The sequence below is a fragment of the Aotus nancymaae genome, unplaced genomic scaffold (assembly GCF_030222135.1).
Source record: "Aotus nancymaae isolate 86718 unplaced genomic scaffold, 86718_ANA_hifiasm-v0.15.2.pri h1tg000011l, whole genome shotgun sequence".
NCBI classification, from domain to species: domain Eukaryota; kingdom Metazoa; phylum Chordata; class Mammalia; order Primates; family Aotidae; genus Aotus; species Aotus nancymaae.
In genome coordinates this window covers 57,473,599-57,481,988 of record NW_026988422.1, presented here as the reverse complement: position 1 = coordinate 57,481,988, position 8,390 = coordinate 57,473,599, and the positions used below count along the sequence as shown (strand labels likewise).

The 8,390-nt window shown below is 43.4% G+C and overlaps 1 non-coding gene across 1 annotated transcript; it reads left to right on the top strand.

Annotated features, from left to right (window-relative positions):
- LOC135274477 (U4atac minor spliceosomal RNA) lies at window positions 1-126 on the top strand. The gene has a single exon (XR_010342301.1). It is a non-coding gene; the product is annotated as a U4atac minor spliceosomal RNA (small nuclear RNA).
- The last annotated feature ends 8,264 nt before the right edge of the window (window positions 127-8,390 follow it).

The following is an 8,390-nucleotide window of genomic DNA, read 5'->3' as shown; positions in this document are numbered from 1 at the left end:
ACCATCCTTTTCTTGGGGTTGTGCTACTGTCCAATGAGCACATAATGAGGGCAATACTGCTAATGTCTAAACAACACACCCACATCAACTAGAGCTTTGCTTTACCTTGGTGCAATTTTTGGAAAAATGAAAACCCACATTTCCAAGGTTAAAAAAAAAAAGGAAAAAAATACAAATTTAGCTGGGAGTGGTAGCAGGCTCCTGTCATGCCAGCTACTGAGGAGGCTGAGGCAGGAGAATCACTCGAACCTGGGAGGCAGAGGGTGCAGTGAGCCAAGATTGCTCCAGCAACCACTGTGCTCCAGCCTGGGCAACAAAAGTAAAACTTTGTCTTAAAAAAAAGAACATTCATATGATTACCAACTTCTATGGATATTTATAAATGTGATCAACTTTTTTTTGGCTCTGCATTCACACAACTGTCCTTTAAAGTATAATTTCAGAAAAGAGAGCTTAAACACTCTTAGAGGTTTAGAAATTGCATGCCAACTGAAAATAACCTTGAAAGAAAAATCTTTGAAGATTGGCCATTGTAATACAACAACAGCCAATTTGTTATCTTTTGCTGCAAACAAATTACCCCCAAAACTTAGTGGTTTAAAACAGTGAACGTTTATTATATCATTTCAGAGTTCTGAAGGGTCAGGAAGCCAGGCACAGTTTAGCTGGGTACTTCTGGCTCAAGGTCTCCGTAGTCAAGCTGCCAGTCTGGGCTGAGCTGTGGTCTCATAAGAAGACTAAGCTGGGAAGAATCCACTTCGAAGCCTTTTTTCTTTTTTTTAGACAGTCTCGCTCTGTTGCCCAAACTAGAGTGCAGTGGCACAGTCTCAGCTCACTGTAGCCTCCACCTCCCAGGTTCAAGTGATTCTCATGCTTTAGCTTCCCCAGTACCTGGGACTACAGACATGAACCACTGCACCCAGCTAATTTTTGTATTTTTAGTAGAGACAGGGTTTCACTATGTTGGCCAAGGTGGTCTCAAACTCCTGGCCTCAAGTGATCCTCCCACCTCAGCCTCTCAAAGTGCTGGGATTACAGGCATGAGCCCCCATGCTTGGCTACTTCCAAGCTTTCTTACATGGGCCTCTATTCCTTATGGGCTGTTGGATTAATTGAGGGTCTCAATTCCTGGTTGATTATTGGCTGGAGGCCCTCTCAGTTCCTTTCCATGTGCACCTCTCAGTGGAACTGCCTCATGCTAGTGAGGTGAGCCAGCAGATAAGTAAAAATATGTGTGTGCATCCTGCTGCCTTCTCAGAGCAAGCAGGCCAAGAAAGAGATAGACAGCACACCTAGAGTGCAGTGGCATGATCTCAGCTCACTGCAACCTCCACCTCCAGGGTTCAAACGATTCTCCTGCACCAGCCTCCCGACTAGCTGGGATTACAGGTTCCAGTCACGGCGCCCAGCTAATTTTTTTTTTTTTCTATTTTTAGTAGAGACGGGGTTTCAGCCAGTCTGGTCTTAAACTCCTGACCTTGTGATTCACCTGCTTCAGCCTCCCAAAGTGCTGGGATTAGCGGTGTGAGCCACTGTGCCCAGCCAGAAGCTGCAATCTTTTGTGTGACCCAAGCTTAGGAGTGACATCCCGTTATTTCTCCCACTTCTGTTCATTGGAAGCAAGTCATTAAATCCAACCCACACTCAAGGGAATCAATACCTCTTTAGGAGGTAAGAATCATAGAAGACCAGCATAGAGGCTGCCTACTACAGTTGTCTTAGTTGATAATTTGCTAGGTAAGTAATACTAGTATAATTGAAATCTCTGTTTTTTTTTTTTGAGATGGACTTTCACTTTTGTTGCCCAGGCTGGAGTGCAGTGGCGCTATCTCAGCTCACTGCAACCTCCATCTCCTGGGTTCAAGCGATTCTCCTGTCTCAGCCTCCTGAGTAACTACATCTACATGCATGTCCTGCTAATTTTGTATTTTTAGTAGAGATGGGGGTTTCTCCATGTTGGTCAGGCTGGTCTCGAACTCCTGACCTCAGGTGATCTGCCCACCTCAGCCTCCCAAAGTGCTGGGATTACAGGCATGAGCCACCGTGCCCAGCCTAGGATGTATTCTTAAATCATATAAATACTGTACTTACAAAACTGTAGTAATCAAGGCATTGTGTTGTTGATGCAAGGATGGATAGATCAATGGAAGAGAAGAGACAGCCTTAAAATAAACCCTTCCTTCATTATAGTCAATTGATTTTTTTTTTTTTTTTTTTTTTTTGAGACGGAGTTTCACTCTTGATACCCAGGCTGGAGTGCAATGGCGCGATCTCGGCTCACCGCAACCTCCGCCTCCTGGGTTCAGGCAATTCTCCTGCCTCAGCCTCCTGAGTAGCTGGGATTACAGGCACGCGCCACCGTGCCCAGCTAATTTTTTGTATTAGTAGAGACGGGGTTTCACCATGTTGACCAGGATGGTCTCGATCTCTTGACCTCGTGATCCACCCGCCTCGGCCTCCCAAAGTGCTGGGATTACAGGCTTGAGCCACCGCGCCCGGCCTTATAGTCAATTGATTTTTGACAAAGGAATCAAGACAATTCAGTAGTACAACGATAATCTCAATAAATGATGCTGGTGCAATTGGATATCCATATGCTAAAAAACGAAAGCAAAACCCCAGAAAACAACAACTAAAAGAAACTTGAACCTTTGCTCACACAAAATACAAAAATTAATTCAAAATGGCCAGATGCGGTGGCTCACGCCTGTAATCCCAGCACTTTGGGAGGTTGAAGCAGGCGGATCACCTGAGGTTGGGAGTTTGAGACCAGCTTGGCCAATATGGTGAAAACCCATCTCTACTAAAAATACAAAATTAGCCAGGTGTGGTGACGTGTGTCTTTAATCCCAGCTACTCGGCAGGCAGAGCCAGGAGAATCGTTTGAACCCAGGAGGTGGACGTTGCCGTGAGCCAAGATCGCGCCACTGCACTCCAGCCTTGGTGACAGAGCAAGACTCCATCCAAAAAAAAGGATTTTAAACTAAAATCGAAGAGGTAAAACTATGAAACTCAAAAAAAGATGCCAAAGGCAGAAACCATAGAAAAAGATATAATAAATTAGAATTTATCAAAATTTAAAATGTAAAGTACCTTAAGAAAATGGAAGGGCTATGGGTGGTGGCTCACACCTATAATTCCAACACTGGGATGTCAAGGTGGGCAGATTGCTTGAGCTTAGGATTTCTAGACCAGCCTGGGCAACAGGGGGTTACCTCGTCTCTACTGAAATTCAAAAAATAATTATTAATAGCTGAGCATGGTGGTGCATGCCTATAGTCCCAACTACTGAGCAGGCTGTGGTGGGAGGATTGGTTGAGCCTGGGAGGTCAAGGCTATAGTAAGCCTTGATCATGCCACTACCCTCCAGCCCAGGTGACAGATTGTGACTCTCAAAAAGAAAAAGAAAAAAGAAAAAGATAAGCCACAGACCGGAAGAAAATATTTGCAAATCATACATCTGATAAAGGACTTATATTGAGAACACATAAAGAACTCATAACTCAATAGTATGAAAATAATTATGAGATAGGGCTGCTGAATGTCTGAATGAGAAAAGAAAAAAACAAGGATATATGAAGACAATCAACCCAATTAATAAATGGTCCCAGGGGCTGTGTGCAGTGGCTCAGCCCTTTGGGAAGCTGAGGCAGACGGATCACTTAAGGTAAGGAGCTCAAGACCAGCCTGGCCAACATGATGAAACCCCGTCTCTACTACGAAAAAATAAGAAAATTAGCTGGGCATGGTGGTGTGCACCTGCAATCCTAGCTACTGGAGAGGCTGAGGCAGGAGAATCACTTGAACTCAGGCGACAGAGGTTGCAGTGAGCCAAGATCGTGCCACTGCCACTCCAGCTTGGGCAACAAGAGCAAAATGCCATCTCAAAAACAAAAAAATCAATTTATTTTTTTAAAAAGAAATGATCTGCTGATATATGCAACAACATGCATAGATCTCAAAAATATGTCAAGTGAGGCCAGGTGCAGTGGCTCATGCGTATAATAACAGCACTTTGGGAGGCCAAGGCGGGTGGATCACAAAGTCAGGAGTTTGAGACCAGCCTGGCCAACATGGTGAAACCAAGGCTAGCGCACTTCAGCCTGGGCAACAGAGCAAGACTCCATCTCAAAAAAAAAAAAAAAATATATATATATATATATGTCAACTGAAAGAAGCCTGACACAAAAAGCCATATACTGTAGGACTCCATTTATATGAAACTTCTAAAATAGGCAAAACTACAGAGACAGAAGCAGATTAGTGATGGCCTGAGGCTGGGCTAAGAGTGTGAACTGACACCAAATGGGCAAAACATAACTTTTCTTCAGGGTGATAGAAGAGCCTGGAAATGGCCGGGCGTGGTGGCTCACACCTGTAATCCAAGCACTCTGGAGGCCAAGGCGGGCAGATCACCTGAGATCGGGAGTTCAAGACCAGCCTGACCAACCCCCGTCTTTAAAAATAATAATAACAATAATAAAATAAATAAATAAATAAATAAGAAGAGTCTGGAAACTAGATAATGGCAACAGTGGCACCACTGTATACATTCACTAAAAATCATCTAACTACACTTGCAATGGGTGAATTGCATAATATGTAACCTGTATCTCAAAAAAGCAGTTTAAAAATTTTAATGGTATAATTAGTGAGAAAGTAAAATATGAATATTACTGGGAAAATGTAACTGTTGAATATACACACAGACAAGGACTAGAAGTTAATGTGGAAACACTCATACATTGATTTTATTATTAGGGTACTGAATCGTGGACTTTTTGTCTTCAATTATTATTTTATTTATTTATTTTTTGAGACAAAGTCTCACTCTATCACCCAGGCTGGAGTGCAATGGCACAATCTTGGCTCACTGCAACCTCTGCCTTCCAGGTTCAAGTGGTTCTCATGCCTCAGCTTCCCAAGTAACTGGGATTACAGGCGCCCGCCACCATGCCCAGATAAGTTTTTGTGTCTTTAGTAGAGATGGGGTTTCGACATGTTGACAAGGCTTGTCTTGAACTACTGACCGCAAGTGATCCACCCACTTCAGCCTCCCAAAGTGCTTGGATTACAGGCATGAGCCACCATGCCCAGCCAATTATTGTTATTTTAATATTATTTTTTATTCAATAATGAGAAAACATTTTTGGAGACGGGTTTACCCTGTCACCCAGGCAGAAGTGCAGTGGTTCAATCATGGCTCACTGCAATCTCAACTTTCTGGGCTCAGGTGATTCTTCCACCTCAACTTCCCAAGAAGTTAGGACTACAAGCACATGCCACCATGCCCAGCTAATTTTTTGCATTTTTTATAGGGACAGTATTTTGCCATGTTGCCCAGGTTTGTCCCAAACTCCTGAGCTCAAGTCATCTGCCCATCTTGGCCTCACAAAGTGCTAGATTACAGTTGTGAGCCACTGCACCTGGCCTAATAAAGAAAATTTTATTAAAATTTTCAAGACCAGCCTGACCAATATGGTGAAACCCTGTCTCTACCAAAAATACAAAAAATTAGCCAGCCGTGGTGGTGAATGCCTGTAATCCCATCTGCTGGGGAGGCTGAAGCAGGAGAATCACTTGAACCCAGGAGGTGGAGGTTGCAATGAGCCGAGATTGAACCTGGGTGACAGAGTGAGACTCCATCTCCAAAAAAGAAAAAAGGAGGCTGGGCGCAGTGACTCATGCCTGTAATCCCAGCACTTTGGATAGCTGAAGTGGGTGGATCATCTGAAGTCAGAAGTTGAGACCAGGCTGGCCAACATGATGAAACCCTGTCTCTACTAAAGATACAAAAATTAGCAGGGCGTGGTGGCAGTGCCTCAGCCTCCTGAATAGCTGGGATTACAGGCACGCACCACCACTCCCGGCTAATTTTTTATGTGTTTAGTAGAGATAGGGTTTCACTATGTTGGCCAGGCTGGTCTTGAACCTCTGGCCGCAAGTGATCTTCCTGCCTCGGCCTCCCAAACTGTTGAGATTACAGGCGTGAGCCACCGTGCCTGGCCAGGCAATACATTTTTAAATCAAGTTGTTTATATAGCCAGGGGCCCCGAAGAAAATAAAATAAAAATTTGCCTGGAATTCTAAATATACTAGGTGTGGTCTTGACTTTTGTCATACTGCAAGTTTGTACATACTTAGGTGTCGGTCTGTTTCTGGCCTCTCTATTCTACTCTATTGTTTTGTTGGCTGGATGTTTGTAAGGTTTTGGTCTATGTCTATGTCACATTGTTTTAATTACTATAGCTTTATTACAAATTCTATTATCTAGTAAGATAAGTCTCCAACATTATTTTTCTTCAGAAATATCTTGGCAACTTTGGGGCCTTCCATATGAATTTTTTTTTTTTTTTAAGACTGAGTCTCACTCTATCGCCCAGGCTGGAATGCAGTGGTGTGATCTGGGCTCACTGCAACCTCTGCCTCCCAGGTTCAAGCGATTCTCCTGCCTCAGCCTCAGGGTACTACAGGCGCATGCCACCACATCCAGCTAATTTTTATATTTTTGTAGAGATGGGGTTTCACCATGTTGGCCATGCTGGTCTAGAACTTGTGACCTCAGGTGATCTGCCTGCCTAGGCCTCCCAAAGTGCTGGGATTACAGGTGTGAGCCACCACACCTGGCCCTTTATCTGTGAAGTTTCTTTAAAAATCGTGATGGGATTTTCATTAGACTTGCATTGAATCTGTGAATCAGTTAAGAGAGAAATGTCTTTTTTTTTTTTTTTAATTTTAGTGATAGGATATCGTTCTCTTCCCCAGTCTGGAGTACAGTGGCACGTTCTTGGTTCACCACAACCTTCGCCTCCTGGGTTCAAGTGATTCTGCCTCAGCCTCCTCAGTAGCTGGTATTACAGGCGTGTACCACCATGCCCTGCTAATTTTTGTATTTTTAGTAAAGACAGGGTTTCACTATGTTTGCCAGGCTGGTCTCGAACTCCTAATCTTGTGATCCGCCTGCCTCAGCCTCCCAAAGTGAGGGATTACAGGCTTTCTTTTTTTTTTTTAAAAACATCTTTTATTTCTATTCCTGTCCTCTTTGTTTGAGAATTGCTTTGAGGCCAGGAGTTTGAGACCAGCGTGTGCAACACAGTGAGATCCTGTCTCAACAAAAAAGATATGAAAAATTAGCCAGGCCTGGTGGTGCAGACCTGTAGTCCCAGCTACTCAGGAGGCTAAAGCAGGAAGATCACTTGAGTCAGGAGTTTAAGGCTGCAGTGAGCTATGATTACACCACTATACTCCAGCCTACATGACAGAGGTAGAGTATCAAAACAAAAACAAAAAAGATTCTCTTGATTCTGAGTACCTAGCATAAGTTTTTTTTAAAAGGTGAGATTTCTTCAAAAGATAGTGGGATATTTCAGAATCCAAGAGAGAACTAAAAGTCAAACTCCAGGCAGGAATCGGAGTTGTTCTAAGCTATGTAGACTTTCTCTCTGGATTTAGCTCCAGAGACTCCCAGGTCTGAGGTTAGCTATGTAGATTTTGTCTCTGGATTCAGCTCCAGAGACTCCCAGGTCTGAGGTTAAAATCCCAAATTTTTAGGAGAGAGGTTGGCCTAGATTGGATGAGGACCACTGTGACCCTGGAGAGGCAAAGCGACACAATGTGGTTGCAGTGTCATCCCTCTACATCTAGAAAAATGAGATGATCATAAGCCAAGTGGAAGCTTCTCAAAGTGTCTGCTCTTGCTAGAAAATCCAGCTGGGCCCAGTTGTGGAAGTCTTGAAGAATTAGTTTGGAATTTTTTACTTTCTCTTAGACAGTCTAAAGAAGGGTGTAATGTTCTTAAACCAAGAAGGTGATGCAATTAAAGTAATAATGTTGTATTTTAGTTTCTTCCATTATTTAACCTTAAAATTTCTTCTGCACAAATGAAGAATTCTCTTTGCTAAGTTAAAATACCACAATAAAATATCATTCAGTTTTTACATAAAAAGTAAAAGCTTTTACATGGAAAAACATTAGCAAAGTCAAAAGATAAATAACAAACTGGGAGAAAATATTTGCAATATATAATAAAGAGATGGCGATTCAAGATGGCTGATGATTAGCAGCTCGGGCACGTACCTCCCAGTGAAAGCGCAAAGAACGAGAGGACGCCACACTTTCAGACGAATATTAGTTGCTCACGGACCAGGAGATTCCCAGTGGAGGAGCTCCACGGGTCGCCAGGGCGACTCTTGTGGCCGGCGTGGCGGTTTTGCTGGTGCCTTAGCACGCCAGTTCTTGGTGCAGAGTCCGGAGATTCCCGGGCAGAAAAGCACCATCAATCTTAACACTGCTGTTTTGGCCGGCTCAGTGGATTGCTCAGATTTCGGCGCAGGGAATCAACAAGTTGGACGTCAGAGACCCAGTTAGAAAGTCGGTAATTATAAAGACGA